Source organism: Cryptomeria japonica, chromosome 4 (genome assembly GCF_030272615.1).
Source record: "Cryptomeria japonica chromosome 4, Sugi_1.0, whole genome shotgun sequence".
NCBI classification, from domain to species: domain Eukaryota; kingdom Viridiplantae; phylum Streptophyta; class Pinopsida; order Cupressales; family Cupressaceae; genus Cryptomeria; species Cryptomeria japonica.
Genome location: NC_081408.1, coordinates 162,910,101 through 162,927,576, shown reverse-complemented (window position 1 = coordinate 162,927,576; position 17,476 = coordinate 162,910,101). Strand labels below are relative to the sequence as shown.

The following is a 17,476-nucleotide window of genomic DNA, read 5'->3' as shown; positions in this document are numbered from 1 at the left end:
AGGTATATCTTTCTTTTAACATTATTTCACACAATGCACACAACATTTGCAATTTAATGTGTCTCCAATCAGTTAGAAACTGTTTGCAAACAGTTATAACTATTCCCAACCACTTGTGTAACTTCATTATGGTTTGAACTTCCAAACAGTTATAACTGTCAACTGACTTTCAAAAGCTGACTTTAACTTATCTCACGTAGAGATGATAAGTGCTTATTTTTATTTACAATAAAGATGAAATCAGTTTTCAACAGGATTTGCCCAGTTGGTAAAGTTAGTTGTAACTAAGTTTCAACTCACTGTGCAGTTATAACCGAACTCCACATACATAACCAGATACTCTTTTTTCTTAAAACTGAGTCTGATACAAATATAATTTGTTCAATATTTTTCCAAACAAGTCTGAACCGATGATACATAGAGTTAAACACAGGCATAAAGTCAATAAGACTACAATCATTTTCACCAATTCGATCTAATTGTTCAACTTGACAGTAATGACAAATATGTGGAATAAAGAAGAAAGCAACGAGTGAAGAAGACAAATCTGATAAAAAAACCTTTCCAACCATTATTGTAGATATGATGTTGGTATGATTTCATTTCAGATTTAATTCTGTTTCATTTCGAATGTACTTTGTGAAACAATACTGATTTCCTGTGATTTCAGATTCAACAATACTGAACAATGTTTTCCAGATTCAACAATACTTCAAAATAACCACACAATGACAGGCAAATAACTTAAACTGTTGACATCAATGACAAGAGTGTCGACAGCTTGACTATGTGAACAAAGGACTTTAACATTGTGCAAAGAGAGACCACAACCTATATCAAATTTGTGCAAACACCTAAGCACAATGCGCCCAAACTAAGAGAAGGAACAAATTTCACCTAGTGTTAAGCTTTGCTACCTTGTAAAGTCACTACTGCACAGTGTGCTCTTGCTTGTGCAACCGTCCATGCATAGCACGCCCTAGCAACGTTGGATCCACGCGATTTTGTGCAACCAGTCCATGTGTGGCGCACTCAAAGGAGGAAACACAGCAAATCAGGAATCAAACCTTAACAAAAAGATCAAAACTTAATCAAACTTAACATTGCAAAGGCAACAAGTAGTGCAAGTGTGCATGCATGGTGCGCTTTACTTTGTGCATGTGACTATACACTATGCACCCTATACATTGTGTGTGTCAAATAGCATTGTGCACCCAAGCAGCAGAGACAACGTGTGATGGGAAATAAACCATAATTAGACATAAACTCAAACCAAATGGAATGAAAGCAAACTTAAAGATGTCTAAGGAAGGAAACTAAGCAACTTTGTAACCAAGTTATGCACAGAGCGCACTGTGCAATCTCACCTACACTATGCGCTCAAGGTTGTGCATGACCATATACACAGTACACTCTGCCTTAAATCAATGTGCAATAACAACTATAGAATGCGCTCAGTCATGGAAAGCATCAAAATCAGACTCAAACTGATGGAAATTAGATCAAAAGAGATAAAATCAGACATAAAAATCAAAGATTAAAGCACTTTGAATGCCATATTTGTTTCCAAATATGACTGAAGAGAAGGATGAAGGTGCAAATTGCTAACACCATTAAGGATCTCATCAACAGATGAAGCTGGTATCAAGATCATCAACTGATGAAGGGAGAGGGTCAAACTTCACAATCGGGATACAATCACATGAAAGAGTACAAAGTGGTGAAGATCATCACAACTACAAAGTAACAAAAAAGACTTCAAGATCAACATAAGTATGATAGCGAATGCAAAGGACATGATCAGCACAATGATGCACTAGCACAATGATGCACTAGCACGCTTCAATTGCAACATGTGGACAAGACATACATATGAAAGGATACAACATCATGAGGAAATCAAAGATAGAGAATCGGGCATCATCACCTTGAAACCACAACTTGAAGATTGCTTTAAAAAGACAAGATCAAGGTATAGCAATGAAGATAGGAGGATGTTTTACAATCTAGATAGGAAGATTTTTTCTCAATGAGGGGCATCAAGATGAGAGAATTTATGATCAAGGATGGAAATATAACACAAGGACTAGTTCTTGTTGTGACCTTTTTCACACATCGCCCCATTGCAAATGGGGACCCCTTGTTTTTGCTTTCTAGGGTATTTGTTAGAGCCTTGTGACCTTCTAGCATCGGTATTGCCAAGTTTTGTGAGTTTTGAATGGTCTGAGTTTTGAAGTCATGAGTCGGTTTGTGAAGCCATGGTTACAATAGAGTCCAGACACCATCAAAGTGCCTACAGAGGCCGAAGGACGAAGATTGCAATTGAATTGAGTGGATTTGGACAACTTTCTATTTTTCGAAAGTTTTGCTTTTTTGGTTTTTCCTATTTTTAGGAAGTTTCATTTTTGGCATTTTGAGCACGATCCCCGAAGTGGCTATTTTTAGAAAGTTTTTCCTATTTTTTAGGGAACCTTGCTTTTTCTATTTTGAGAAAGTGGATCTAGGGTTTGCACTGTCGACTCTGAATCATACTAGAAATGATCAACAAATTCCTCTGAAATTCAAGTTTTGTTCGAAAAAACCAAATTCCTAAATTTTAGGGATCATGAGTAATTCAAGGGATGATTGAAGTATGGTTTTCATTTTTCAAGGCAATCCAAGGAGTATTGTTCAAGTTATGAAGATTCGAAGTTTTGATCTCATGGTGCGTGGATTTCTTGAAGTCCGCCCTCCTTGGTTCTTGAAGTTAAGAAAGTCCGCCATGTGGTAAGGGCAAAGACATAACTAAGTCCCCCTTGGGAAGAACAAGAAAATGGAGCAAATATGTCTAAGTCCGCCTAACCTGCATATGGTTTTGTTGTGACCTATTTCACACATCGCCCCATTGCAAATGGGGACCCCCTATTTTTGCTAATCACCAGTATTTTTACAAGCCAAGTTGAGAATTTATGCCCAGAATTGAATTTGAACACTACCAAAGCGTTCAAAAGGTCTGAAGGACGAAAATCACAATTGCTTTGAGTCATTTCTGACAACTTGCTATTTTTAGAATTTTTTGTTTTTTCTGCTTTTTTCAAACTGGCATCTAGGTTTTGCTCTCAACTATTTTATTACTACCCATTTTGTCGAAATGTGAAAATCTCGCCTGTAGATATTAAAAACAGGGCTTCAAAAATTTTGTTTTTTTTCTGAGATTAGGGTTTTGTTCTTTAGGTCATTTTGATCCTACCCATGTCTCCAGATTCGAAGAATTTTGCTTCTAAGTGTAAAAAGCAAGGGTTTGAAAATTTTGCTTCTTTTCTGAGATTAGGGTTATGATCCCCATGCCGAATTATTCCTACCCATGTTCTCAGATTTCAAAAATGAGGTCTCCAAGTGCAAAAAGCAAAATGGAAATCCAGATTAGGGTTTTTGTCCAGATGAACTAGCAAGGTATGAACATGGCATGAACACTTTTGACCAAGTCAAAAGAAGGCAAGTGGAATGGCACATCGAAAATTTCGTCCAAGTTGAAGAAATAAAAATGGTAGACAAGTTCAACAAGGTTCATAGGTATAATGGCAGACGATCAGTTAAAATGTGGAAGAAATTTGAGCAAGATCAATCTAAAAATTGTCCAAGAAAAATTGTCCGACGAGTGTTAAACTCCTACCGAGGGTTAACTAACTCGTGGCAGGCATTACTTAACTCCTGCCTAAGGTTAAGTTTATTCATATACCAAAAATGTCTGACAATTTTCAAAGTGCACCTCATGTCCAAGCTAGAAATTCTTTCCAAGTCCACTTTAAAAACATGGCACAAGCAAGAAACTCTTTCCAAGTCCACTTTAAAAACATGGCATACGGAAGATGTGAAAAATTCACCAAAGCTTGAGAAAGAATGTAGGCTCCACTTAGGCGAAATTGAAGATGGCATAGAATAAAAATGATATCGATTTCCTAGTTGGCAAAAGATGACATAGCATTCCAAGAGAATTAAAGATGGCAAGTATGATGACTTGGCACTTAAACAATTAAAGTCATAAAATAAAAATATTAAATTAAATAAAAAATTGTGGCATGGCTTCCTCAAATTTGAATTTCTAGAAGGAGATTTAAAACAAATAAAACTTTCTAAAACATGATGGAAGCTTCTAAGGATAAAATTCCAACTTCTTAGAGGGAGGATAAAACAATAGAACTTTCTAACTTTTGGGAATCTTCCAAGCTTCCTTCTAGAAGAAGACAATGGGTTTCAGTTTTCTAAAGATAGAATAGAACACAAAGCTTCTAGAAATTGCTAAGAAGCTATAAAGACATGATGCCCATTCATTAAGACTTTGTTTGCCAAGAAGAACTTTGTATAGCAAAGAAGGAAGCATCAAAACTCTGTCAAAATTCGCCAAAGTTGAGAGAAGCTAGTAGCTTCAATGCATGATCAGATTATCCAACTTCACAATCTGCCATGTCTATAGGTTTGGAGATCAAAGTGAACAGCTCTCAGGCATAAAGATTATTAGATTCATGCCAATCTGATCATACTATCAGATTACCTTTGCAGAAGTAAATCAATTCAAGGGTTTGAAGATAAAAAATTCGAATTCTTCAGAGGAAGCAGCTCCAAAATCCAACTAGATTATCAAATTTTCAAAAGAATTTGGATGAGAAATAAAGCGAAATCAAGGGTTTGGAGAAAATAAGTTCGATATTCTCCTTAAATTGGCCATTGATAACAGTTTAAAGGTGAAAATTCTGCTTTGATCATTTCCAAAAGAAAGAATAAAGCAGGTCCAAGGGTTTGAAAAGACATTCAGAAGATTCAAGTTCGCCATCACCAAGGTTTGCTGATAAAATTCTGAGTTCACCATTGACCATCCTTGAATCTACCTTGGGAAAAGAATTCAAATCTGCACATAGATTTCTCAGAAATCTTTCAAATCTGCCAAAAAAAAATTCATCCAAGATCGTCCAAGACAGCAAATTGAAAGTGGACTTGCCTAAGGAAGAATAAATTAGAAAGTAATTTGAATTCACATTGTCAAATTGCTGCTATCATGATCAGCGAGGGAAATTTTTAATCATCTCCAGACCGCCTTGGAAGAGGAAGATTGTTTATATCTGATATACATGTGATAACCTTCCAAGTTTGGAATGAAGCATGAACCAAAATCTGTCCAAAGATGTGGAAAGTCCGCCCTTTCATATCCAAGGAAGAAAGACATTCAAAATTTGCTGAGGAATAAGACATGTCCAAAGATTTTGTCCAAAGAAAGCAAGCACAAAATTTGTCCAATTAAATCAAGAGCAAATAGAAAATTATCCAAGGATAATGTGAACTTCGCCCTGCCAAGAGGAAAGCCTTCGAGCATGCCAAACAATCCAAAGCAAGAAAATAAATTTGACAAGCACATGAAATCAAGGATCAATCAAACGAATGGGTTGATAAAAGTTTGATACATGAAAAATGGCTAAGTGTGGAATTTTCCACAACCAAAAGAATCAAATTTTGACTAAATGTTGGAGAGGAAATAGGAAGAAACAAGAAGAACAAAGAGGAAAATAAAGAGGAGATGAATCAAATTCTTCCGAGTCTCCAAGCATCAAGAACGAAAAGTCTTTAGACTCGGCAAAAGCATGGAAAGAAATTCCAGATTTCTTGAAGGATTTCATTTCTGAAGAGTCAAAGACAAGCTCCCACGTGCAACATAAATTGGCGGCAAGAAGAGTATTGCGGACAAATTTCCATGCTTAGGCAAATTTTTCGACACAAATTGGCGAATTCAAGTCAACATGTCCAAGTTCATTGAACACACTACCTCTCAGCAGAAGAAGGGGGTGCAATCCTAAAATATAGCATCTTGTGCCACTTGTCTCTCATCCAACGGATATTTGATCTATTTTGGGAAACCCTAATTAGGGTTAGATTGTTTTAATCTCGGTCATTGATTAGAAATCAATCCTGGCCATTGAATTGTAATTGGGGAGCCTATGAATTGAGCTCACCCCTCATTTGTAAATCATGAGAACATGTTGCAAAACATGTTGAGATAAGCAAATGTTGCATACAATTGCCAAAGTAATAAGTAATGCATTGTTCGAATTGATGGTGATTACATCTTTTATTTTGGAGTTGGCATGATTCTTATCCCTCGTCATAGTTTAGATTTTATTTCATGTATGTTAGATGAATGAAGGATTTGATAGTTTAGATTGGTGAAACTTTTTGCTCATACTTTTGTTGGATGGATGATTTTCATTTGATATGTAAAGTTAGCCTGAGCTTTTGATGTGGATGCCTAACTTCTACTTCCAGTAATATTGTTCAATTGTTGGTGTTATTCATAAGTGTGAAAATATTGAGCACAACCTTAGAAGATTGCACATGCTTTGCGTAGTTGTCCTAAGTGTTGCGAAACAAAGTGTTGTTATTAGTTTCACCCAGTCTTTATCATCTCCTGAAGTCTTAGGAATAGATTAGAATGTCTAAACCTTATCTCCTTTTTAATTTTCTTGAAGTCCGTGATCCAGAACCAAAACGATAAATCTCCATTGTGAATTGAACGGCCCAAGCGTAAGTCCCTTTGTGTATTACCAGCATATCACAACGCCCATTGAGCTTATCCACACGTCAAGACCTGACCAAAGAAACCTTGGAATCGCCATATAGTCTTCTTGCAATCTTAGCATAAGTGGTGGTTTTTCAAGAGAGGATAGAGTATCCTTGGGTATTTTATTCTAATGTTCAATATATGATAAAACGTACACCAACAAAAATTGACGCTAGAAGGAGGGTTGGACATTTGGTCGTTTATTCAAGTGGAGAAATTCAGCTGAATGGAAGCACTATGAACTTTGAATTGCCAAATCAAAGATATGTTAGATCTCTTTTATGTCAAAAAAAAAAAAAAAATGAAAATTGAAAAAATCAAACAAATAGAAATTCAAAAATCAAAAAAGGATTTCTCGATGGATGGGCAATCATTCCATATTTCTTATTGCCAGGACAGCCTCCTTGTGGACATTACTCAGATTTAGGAAAATTTAAATGCACAACTGCACCCCAGGAATTTGTCTAAATTTGTCGTACCAAGGAGGTGCCAGATTTATGAAATGACCCAACATGATGAGATGAATTGCTTGACATTCTTGTCAAGCATAGAATTGGTTCTACAAGGGAAAAATTTCTTTTGGAACGTTCCAAAACCAGAAATGTACATAAAGCCTCACGATGAGGGCAATGGAAATGATACTTTCACAAGGTTCGTACTTAGAATTCAAAATCAGATAGAGGTAGGAAATAAACGACTTGAAGGCGTTTTGCTTCCTCGTTGGTGTCGGATACACAATGAACCACATCCAGAATTCACTTGTTCAATATGCGAAGAGGCCATCAACCAGGCTAGATGTCAGTTGGGATTATTAGAATTGCCAAGGAAATGCATCTAGAATGAGCATCTTAGTCCTACATCAAGTTGTGAAAGAAGAAAATCGGAAGAAGAAATTGAGTCAAGCATTCAAGTAGTCACACTATACCGAGAGGTTGTTGGGGTAAAGATCAAAGAAGCAATGAGGTACATCCAAGCAAGAGGCAACTGACAGCTTATGGAAGCGGATGAATATACAGAATTGCAAGTTACTAAAGATCATCAAGAACCAGAAATATTGTTGCAAGAAGGTCATTTCCAAATAATACATTACTTGTGTACTTTCTCTTAAGGCTTTGTAATCTCTTTTATCTGAATGATTAGCGAGGTTTTCAATTTCCTCAACACATTAGTTAGATTTTATTTCATATTGTTAGATGAATGCAAGATTTGATAAGTATTGATTCGTGGTGTATCTTCGCTCACACTTTTGGTGAATGGATGATTTTCATTCACTGTGCACAGTTATTCTGAGCTTTCCATTGTGTATGCTTAACTTCCAATCATAAGCACATCCCTTGAAGATTGCACCCACTTTGTGTAGTTGTCCTAAGTGAGGCGAAGCAAAGTGTGGTTATTGAGATCACTTGATCAATACCGTCTCTTGAATTCCTAGGAATAGATTAGAATTTGTAAACCCTTGTCTCCATTTCAGTTTTCCATGATCCAAGTCCCAAATGATAGAGCTTCATTGTCTAAACCTTCATTGTGAATTGAACAATCCAAGCGTAAGTCCCTTTGTGTATTACACAACAAATCACAACACCCATTGAGCTTATCCACACGTCAAGACTTGACAAAAGTGACCTTGTCATCGCCATATGATCTTCTAGCAATCTTAGCATAAGAGGTGATTTTTCAAGAGAGGATAAATTATCTTTGAGTACTTTATTCTAATGTTTGGAAGATGATAAAACAAACACCAATAGTTCCCAAGTTCCAAGAAGATGAAAATGCAAGCGTGATCAAGTTAGGTAGCATTAGAAGAGTTGATCAAAGATAAAAACTTGATCAACAAGATGAAGCAATTTGGGAATATGCCTCCATCACAACACTAGGCTTGGAGATGTTGAGTATCAAGAGATATTGGTCAACCACATACACTAACGATGATCCACAAGGAGTATGCTAACGTGGCATCTAGTAATCAAAGGATTCTAAATCAACTCATCTATATACAATGAACCTGATTCATCCCATGGAGGCACAAACTTTGAGATACCTAACCTCATATTTCATTGGTGTATATTCAAAGGACATGTGTCCTATAATGTAATAATTTCATTGGCCAAGGAGTTCGTTGTAACTAACCCTAATTAGGGTTTTATTGTAAAATCTCAACCGTTGATTTGAGAGTCAATTTGAGCCTTCAAAATGTAATGAGCTTTCTATATAAGGTTCAATGCTCTCATTTGTAAAGGTTAACACTTAATAGCCAAATAGTTAGTAGCAGTTGATAGCTAGAATAGAGTAGGAGGAAAGGAGACTGTTGTCAAGGCTTGTTGTAAGAAACATATTTTTTTCATTGAAGTGAGGGTGGATTTTGGTGTGCTATTGCATAGTCTCTACTCCTCATAGCATAGACCTTAATTAGATGAATGGTGAACCTATGTTCATAACACTTGGGGTTTGTTGATTGCAAATCGCAATGTGTGGTCAAAGTGAGAACTTTATTAAAAGTTTAACTTTAATTGCTATATGCTCATTGTTCATGGTGTTGGCGTGCATTGGTGATATGAAAATCATTCTCTCATCCTTAGGAGATTGCACCATCTTTGTGTAGTTTCTTCTTGGTGAAGCAAAGCTTGGTTTGGTTGCACCGAGTCAACAATGGTTTCTTACATTCCTAGGATTAGATCAGATTTATAAACCATTACCTCTTTTATCTTTATTTTTTTCCAAGTAGTTAGTAAGATCCCATGTTCCAGCAGAGTTCAACCAAAATGTAAGTCCCATTGTGATTCCAACAATATCACATCAACTTAACTGAGTCTATCCACAGCATTTAAGTCGCATAGTTCGCATTGTAAACCTCAGAGTTTCCTTATTTGATCATAGTATTCAGAATGTAAGGTTTCTTTGTTCAATAGAGGATAGAATACATTGGTATGTTATTCTATGTTCGAGGTGCATAAAAAACACATCAACAGTCTCTAGGTCAATGTAGATGCTCAGGAGTTCGCTGGGACAAGAGGTGGCTGCATCCTTCCTTGAAAACCTGTTGATAAGCCCTGAATGTAGAAAATGTGCCCCTAGGCATTTACTGTAGTGTACAGACCTGAACCGCTGACATTTATATCTATTTGCTCTTCCTTCTGCTCTATGTTGTTTCACTCTTGTCATTCCTCTTAGTGTACAACAATTCATATGAAAAGCACACTTCGGGTTTCAATATGCAAACCTATAACTCTGTACAGTCCACCAGAATGGTGCTATCTACAAAACAGATCTGCTTATGATATCATTGATAAGAAAGGAGGAAAGTAATTACAATAGGAAAATTGCTCGGAACAGGTGGGGGGCTTCATCCAAACATGTTAGGGCAGCTGAGGGTTTCGTCCCAGCAACCAAACCTAAAAAACCCTCCTAAATTTTCCAATCAAAAATTCCAGATGCTGCCACCTGTTACAAAAAAAAAATATATATATATATATATATGGCACTTGGGGTAAGGCCCAAGGACCCAAAATTGGCTTACCTACACATTGAACTTATTTATTTTAACTTATTTTATTTATTAAGTATAAGTCAACCCACAACTGAGCAACACTAATACATATATTTTCAAGTTTTTTTCTTTTCGGCAAATCGCTACCAAAGGGGGTCGCTCCCTATATTAAGATGGATAAAACAAAAGATTACATAGAGGATCTAAAGCTGGTGATATAGGAAATAAGCCCTTCACTCAGCTCGAAGATCCTTTTGAGTTGCTTAGTCGTAAATAGAGAATCGTTCTCAGCTAGGAAGTTATTAAAAGCTTCCATGTCAGGTTTTGCAATCCCCTTTTTGAAAAGGGTCCATGCTTTGCCCATCTTAACTTTCTTTCATTCTGCTTCCGATTTGAAAATCTCCATTGGTTCCCCAGTATGGGGCTTAGCTTGCATTTCTGGGATTTTTGTTATTACAGCCACATAACGTTCCTCAGCCACTGTCATTCTTGCTATTCCTTGTACTTTAACATAGTTTCCAGCTATCTGGACAAAGGGAGAGTATAACTTTGTGATATATATTTTTAATTTTATAACAACTTTTCCCCTCTGTTGGAATCCATCTTTAGTAAATAAGTACCTGAACAGGTTAGTTGTTGAAACCCATCCATAAATCTATAACATCCTAAGTTTCACTTATCGGAGGAGTTGACGAACTGTATTTTCCTTACATTTAGTTCTTTAATTTATTGCATTGTATGTGCACCTAGAGAGGATAGGCTCGCTTAGTACTTGTGTCAAAACTCCTATCATGCTAGTTCCCACCTATCATGCACATCTAGCTTAAATTAGCTCCATCTATCGTGGATGCCTTCAGCTATTTTCCACCTTTTACCCATTGCCTTGCTCTTAATACACAGGCTTATTTGTAATTTGTAACAACAACAATCGCCAATATTGAATTATTCTATTATTCATTTTGTTTGCCATTCTTTCTGTGCCTCTTATTAGTTTTGAATATATCTACTTGTAAAAGGTTTGACAATTTGATGGCTCCTAGATTTGTGGAATATTTCATTATTTCTACAAGTTCTTGTTCTAATAATCAAGTGGAAATTAGAGATTAATTGCAGAGCCAAATGTGCCTCTGGAAGGCAATTGTGTTGGGAAAATGTATTATTAGTGTTCACACGTTTAATTATGTGTAACAAATATTAAGTTGGGAAACAACTTAATATTATAGTAAATGTTTGTCTGTATTATGAGTTGTTTTAACAACTCTTATATTTAGGAGTTCGTTAGTCACGTAATTATCTGAGTTGTTCTAGGACGTTTCCTGTAATATAGGAAATACAAGTCCTATATATATATATATATATATGAATGAAGATATGAACACACGAATTATTTTGTATTAAGTGATTACAATTTCATCTGCCCATATTTTACAATATGGTATCAAAGCCACAAGATAATAAAGATTGACGATCTTTTAAAAACGCCTAAATTGGGACGATGGAAAATTCTATCTTTGCCTCCAAGTAGCACAGTCAATTATTGCAAGTAAGATTTGCTCAAATTCCTGTTCATATAATTTCAGTTGCTGCTCCAATCTAAATGTGTGAGGGTCCATCTGGATTGAGCGATCTGATATTGCAATCAGACAAAACATGAGCAGTCAATCTGAAGTGTTATATTTGAGATCGAAAATCATTGTCTATGCTGCGAGCAAGTTTGGGCTACCATGCTCATCTTATTCCATGCTGTAGAAAGCAAACCGGAACTAGAAGCATATGCCCCTCTAATGGTCTTTGAGGCACTTGATTAGCAAGAAGAAGAAACACGGAGGCTAAGAGGGACGGCAACAGCAAGGATCCCTGTAGTCTAAGGCGGCCGGATGGGGAAAATGACACTTTGTGTGCAAAAGGGAATGCTGCGACCCATGAGAAAGAGGCACAGTTGGTGACGCCAGCAAGGAGGTTCCAGTCAGAGACTACAATCAAACAACAAATACAACACACTCCCCTTCATTTAAAGATTATTGCAGAGAAAACACACTTTTTCAGGTTTAGATGCATGTGACACTTACTTCTACGTGTTATTTTTTCACTCATTGTTTGAGAGATCAAGAAAATAGAGGTACCGACTCCATCAATATACGATTGTTTGGAATTCTTTTGGCATTGTTTTTAGCAATGCTAGTATATGCAATGTGTATATGAACTATTCGTGGGTAGAGAGATGTGACAGAGCCATCGCGATAAAGCACACATGGAGTCTCACAGGAGTGGGTATTATTTGTAGTTTGAGTTAAGCTTGTAGTATTTTTTATTGTTATAATCAAGGTGCATTATTAGTTGAGCCCGACACCTTTGATTAGAAAAGTAATCATAGACAAATTAAGTTTTATTGAGAAATTTGAAGGAAGAGACTTTCATACTTGGCAAACACAGATGCAGTTACACTTGATTGAAAAAGATCTTTGGGATGTTGTCAAACCAACTTCAGCCTTACCAACTAATGCAAATGAACTTGCAAAGTGGAAAATCAAAAATCAGAAAGCTTTGGGAACTATTGATTTTGGCTTATCAAAAGCATATTTGCACCATGTGGATTTTGCAAAATCGGCAAAACAGATTTGGGAGTCATTAAACAAGCTCTTTGGATCTGAAGTAGAAAGTCCAAAGACAACATTGAAGCAGAGATTGTATGGATTGAAGATGGAAATAGGTACAAAAATGGCAGATCACATCAGTAAGCTTCACTCTCTCCTAAATCAGCTAGCTGGGATTAATAAGAAAGTAAAAGATGATGATGCCAAAGCAATTCTTCTGAATAGTTTGCCTAAAGGCATGTCTGGAATGGTGCTTACATTAAGCAAGGTAACTATTAGTCTTGAAGGACTAATATCTACTCTACTTGATCATAATGAAGACTCAACATTTGAAGAGGTCTTATTCGTACATAACAAAGCAAGAAAAGGAAAATACAAATCTAAGAATATTCCTTGAAAAGGAAAAATCAAATGTGTCTAATGTAATGAAATAGGACATGTAATTTTGAATTGCAAGAAGAGGCCACAAGATCTACTAGATGATAAACTGGATCATCAGGCTTCCTTAGCTGAAGAAACTGATTGGGAAAACCATGCCAATGATGAAGAGCTATCATGTCTAGCGATGAAGAATACGTGCTTTAAAAAAATTCAAGATTGGAGGTCGAAGGCACAGGAGGTTGGAGGACACTCGGCGTCCTCTCGTCAGTCATCAACGATGGGGCCACTTATCTGCTTTGGTGGCTTTTTATTGTCTAGTATGCAGCATAAGATTTGTTTTTCAGTGTTCCCAGTTGTGTGAATAAGTGGAATTTCAAATTGTGGGGGGGAATATAACCAATGTTCCATTCCCATGTGCAATATGAATGTTGATTTCCCTAGTGTAAAATGGTGTAATGAACAAAAACACTAATGTAATGCAGTTCATTGATCTTTAAAGGGTTTGTGGGAGGATCCAGAAAACCACACCTGTTCTTGTCCAGGTTTGAGGTAAGCCTGTGTGAAAACCATGAAAGGTTGATTGGAGGTGCCTTTCGATTGAATCAAGATCATGAGGCTGAAAAGTTGGGCTTACTGCAGGTGGAGTGTGAGTTCTTACTGTATTCACAATAAGGGGGGGGGGGGATGTTGCGAAAATGTATTATTAGTGTCCGCATGTTCAATTGTGTAACAAATATTAAGTTGAGAAACAATTTAATATTATAGTAAATGTTTGTTTGTATTATGAGTTGTTTCATATATTTAGGAGTTAGTCACGTAATTATCTGTGAGTTGTTGTAGGACGTTTCCTATATATATATATATATATATGTTATGTTATGTATTTGAATGAAGATATAAAAACACGAATTATTTTGTATTAATTCATTTACAATTTCATCTGCCCATATTTTACAATAAATTGCAGGTCTCTCATGGTGGAAGAAGATTCAATGCTGGTGACTAATGGAATTGTAAGTTCTGAAAGTGCAACATGGGAGGGGCTAGATATGGTACTCTCTGAAGAGAGCCCACAGTCGAGCAAAAATTAAAATATTATGTGCTGGCTAGCTTTGGGCTCAAATGCTATATCTGGACTTATCCAGTAGTTGTGTTGGGCGGTTGTTGTTGGATGATTGTGGACACCTTTGGATGTTATGCTTCAAGCTGTGCTAAGCACGGTGTGTATGCTTGTGTTCTGATGTGTATTTGCTTTTCCTTGCATACCAGCGGAGACAAAGGTTTTTCCTGTTACTTTTTTTGCTGTTTTGATAATGGGACTCCTGTATTTGGTTCCCCAAGTTTTCATGAGGGTTGAAATCAATGGATCCTTTGGAAGTATCCTTTTAAGTCTGGTCTGAATGTGCTAGACTGCATTGTTTACAGGTTCTCGTCGCATTAGACTTGATATGGAAGTCTGTATGCTGATTAAACATATGCTATAGATAGAGGAGCTGCTTAGACAGCACTCTTTTGCTACTATTATCTATGTCATTGACTAGGTTTTTTCAAGTCCATTCTCTTTAGTTATAGATGGCTAAATTTCTTACCCGTTGCTGTAAGAAGATTTTGTTTTCCAACTATGGCAGCCTAATTGTTGCTCAACATGTTTTTTCTCTTACTTTGTTAACAGGAGATTTTGGCATTTGCTTTGATTAGTGTTGGTTTAGTAGGCTGATTTGGGGTTGGGCAGTCCTTAAGCTTAATCTGGCAATGTTGGTTCTCTGATTGCTATATGTTACATCAAGTAAATCTCCATTGGAATGGTGTCAGGGTTGTCCTAGAGGATATAAAGAAAATTGTTATATTATGAATGGGTGAGAGCGCCTGGAAAACCCTCAGTTTACCCATTAAAAAGAACAAATATGAATACCCTTATAGCACAAACTTTGAACAATAACAGGTCTCAAATTGTATAGGAAAGGTTTCACATTGTTCAGTGAATATCATGCATGTTGCACAACCAACTGTCGATATAAGTAATCAAAATTTCTTCTATTAATAAAATGCCCAAAGGGTAAATTGAAACTTTAAACTCTTTTTGCATAATCTAATATACAAGCATTTTTAGATTCCAAACAAACAAAACCAGTGCAAAATACACACATTTACAGTTCTAAAAATACAAGATGTGTGGATTTCCAACACTGTAAGGCAAATTTATATAACTTTAGCATTTAATTTATAGGCTAGGCATTTAATATCTTTAGCCCTAACTTATTCTGAAAATTCTTAAACTAGCTAGACTTAAAATTGTGAAAACTTGCCAGACAGGGCATACACATAACATTTAAGCCATTGAAAGAAATGGATAGTGGTTGCAAAATCGAATCACAGCTTCATCTCCTGCATAAAGCCAGATCAGGTGAGAAGAAGTTACAGGAGTCAAGTAATTAGGGCATTACAAATGTGCTTCCGGCTAGTGCAGATTCCTCTGTATCCAAAACATAAAAAACAATTCTCAATATTTTACAACCAGAAACAGACCAAAAAACGAAAGCTTATCTTCCAGACGCTTTGATACAGCTACTCTGTAGCAAAAATCCTTCTCTGAACTGATTTTTATGGGAAAACATTATCTTGTCTGATAGAAACCTCACTTGTACAACCCAGAAACAAAATTAAATTTACTCTTTAACGATAATTTATTACATTTCTAGGTCAATAGCATAATCTAACCACATAAAAAGAACAAAATAAATGCCTTTCCAGCTATATATCAAAAGAAAACCAAGCTAAAAGAAAACAATGCAGATATGTACAATTAAAAAACAAAGCAAAATTGCATTAAAAATCAAAACGAGTGCAGTTACAGCTCTCAAAGAAGAATTTAGAGGTCCTTCACACTAAATTTAAAAACATTCAACATTTTCAGGCTGAAATTCCTTCTCAAAATATTTAAAGTTATGTACATTGTAGATTCGCAAGGAAAAGGTGATATACCTGCAGCTAAGTTGAACTTGCAAAATTCTTTTACCAGCTGACTTTCACATAAAGAAAATTTACACTTGGTGCACAGAACCTCTCCTGGCCAAAGCAGAAAGAAAATTCCAACCTTTTCAGGGAGAATTTAAAATGAATTCGTTTTCAGCTCTAAAACATCACGAAACCACATGAAAACACATAAATGCACGCACTTCCAGCTCTATAACAAAATAAAACCAACATAACAAAATACAAGCATATACAACTGTCAACCAAAGCACAATCCCATGAAAATACAGCATACATATATTTCTAACTCTTTAAAATCAAAGCCTTTACAAGAGTGAAAGAGGAGAAAACCACATAAAAAAACTAAATGTGTGCATTTCGAGTTCTATAATCAGGTTGCACATCTCCTTCATCAAGGTGAGTTTACTTGATTGTCAAGATTAGCCCACTTGACACCTCTGCTACTACAGTTGAGTCTTTAATTAATTGCTCTCCTCTGGGACACTTACCACCTTGGTTTGTTTTTCCTTGAGCCTGTATATCGTAGTCCATTTCCTTCATTTTATATCTTAAACACCTTGAATACAATTATTGGAATGCTATTATTCTTAATCAGTTTGCATATTGAATTAGTGTTATCTTATTGTTTGTTCTTGGTTAGATTTCTGGCTATTGCAAATTCTCACAATTATAGAACTGGAAATGCACACATTTAGTTTTTTCATGTGATTTTCTACGCAATAGCCAGAAATCTACCCAAGTACAAACAATAAGATAACACTAATTTAATATGCAAACTGATTAAGAATAACAGCACTCGAATAATTGTATTCAAGGTGTTTAAGATATAAAATGAAGGAAATGGACTGCGATATACAGGCTCAAGGAAAAACAAACCAAGCTGGTAAGTGTCCCAGAGGAGAGCAATTAACTAAAGACTCAAGTGTAGGAACAGAGGTGTCAAGTGAGCTAATCTCAACAACCAAGTAAACTCATCTTGATGAAGGAGATGTGAAACTAGTTACTATCAATCAAGGAATTGAACAAGATGGAGGCGGCATGTGCTATCATCAATCAAGGATATGACATGTGTTCTTATTTCCTACTTTACCAAGGTAAAAAAATGCTAATTATGTAAGTAAACTTAATATAAGCTGCAAAAAAATATAATCACACCAACAATAACAAAACAAAGCATAAAATTCATCCATTTATAGCTCTTCAAGGGTAATTTAAAGGACCTTAACATTAAATTTAATAATCCTCTACGAGAAAATTTGTAGCTTTTTGACGGCAAATTAATATAAGAAGATTATTCACATTTAAATGAAAAATTAATGGTCTTTGGCACTGAATTCACAAGCATTTAAGAAATTCTGAAGTATGATTTCATCTTAAAATCTTAAAGAACTAGCTAGAACTAAAAATGCTGCATAAAGATATTCATGATGGAGGATT

General features: G+C 35.9%; 1 protein-coding gene across 8 annotated transcripts in view; it reads right to left on the bottom strand.

The window, feature by feature from the left end:
* LOC131068546 (protein CHROMATIN REMODELING 35) overlaps positions 1-17,476 on the bottom strand; it is a 162,158-nt gene that overhangs the window by 89,902 nt on the left and 54,780 nt on the right. For 5 of the 8 annotated variants that reach the window (XM_058003744.2, XM_058003747.2, XM_058003752.2 and 2 more), the window contains one exon: positions 16,028-16,111. The exons of 1 other annotated variant lie outside the window; for it this stretch is intronic. The gene's annotated coding sequence lies outside the window, so the exon portion shown is untranslated. Of the gene's footprint in view, positions 1-917; positions 1,032-16,027; positions 16,140-17,476 lie in introns of all 8 variants that reach the window. 2 more of the 8 variants (XM_058003748.2, XM_058003750.2) reach the window with 2 other exon arrangements.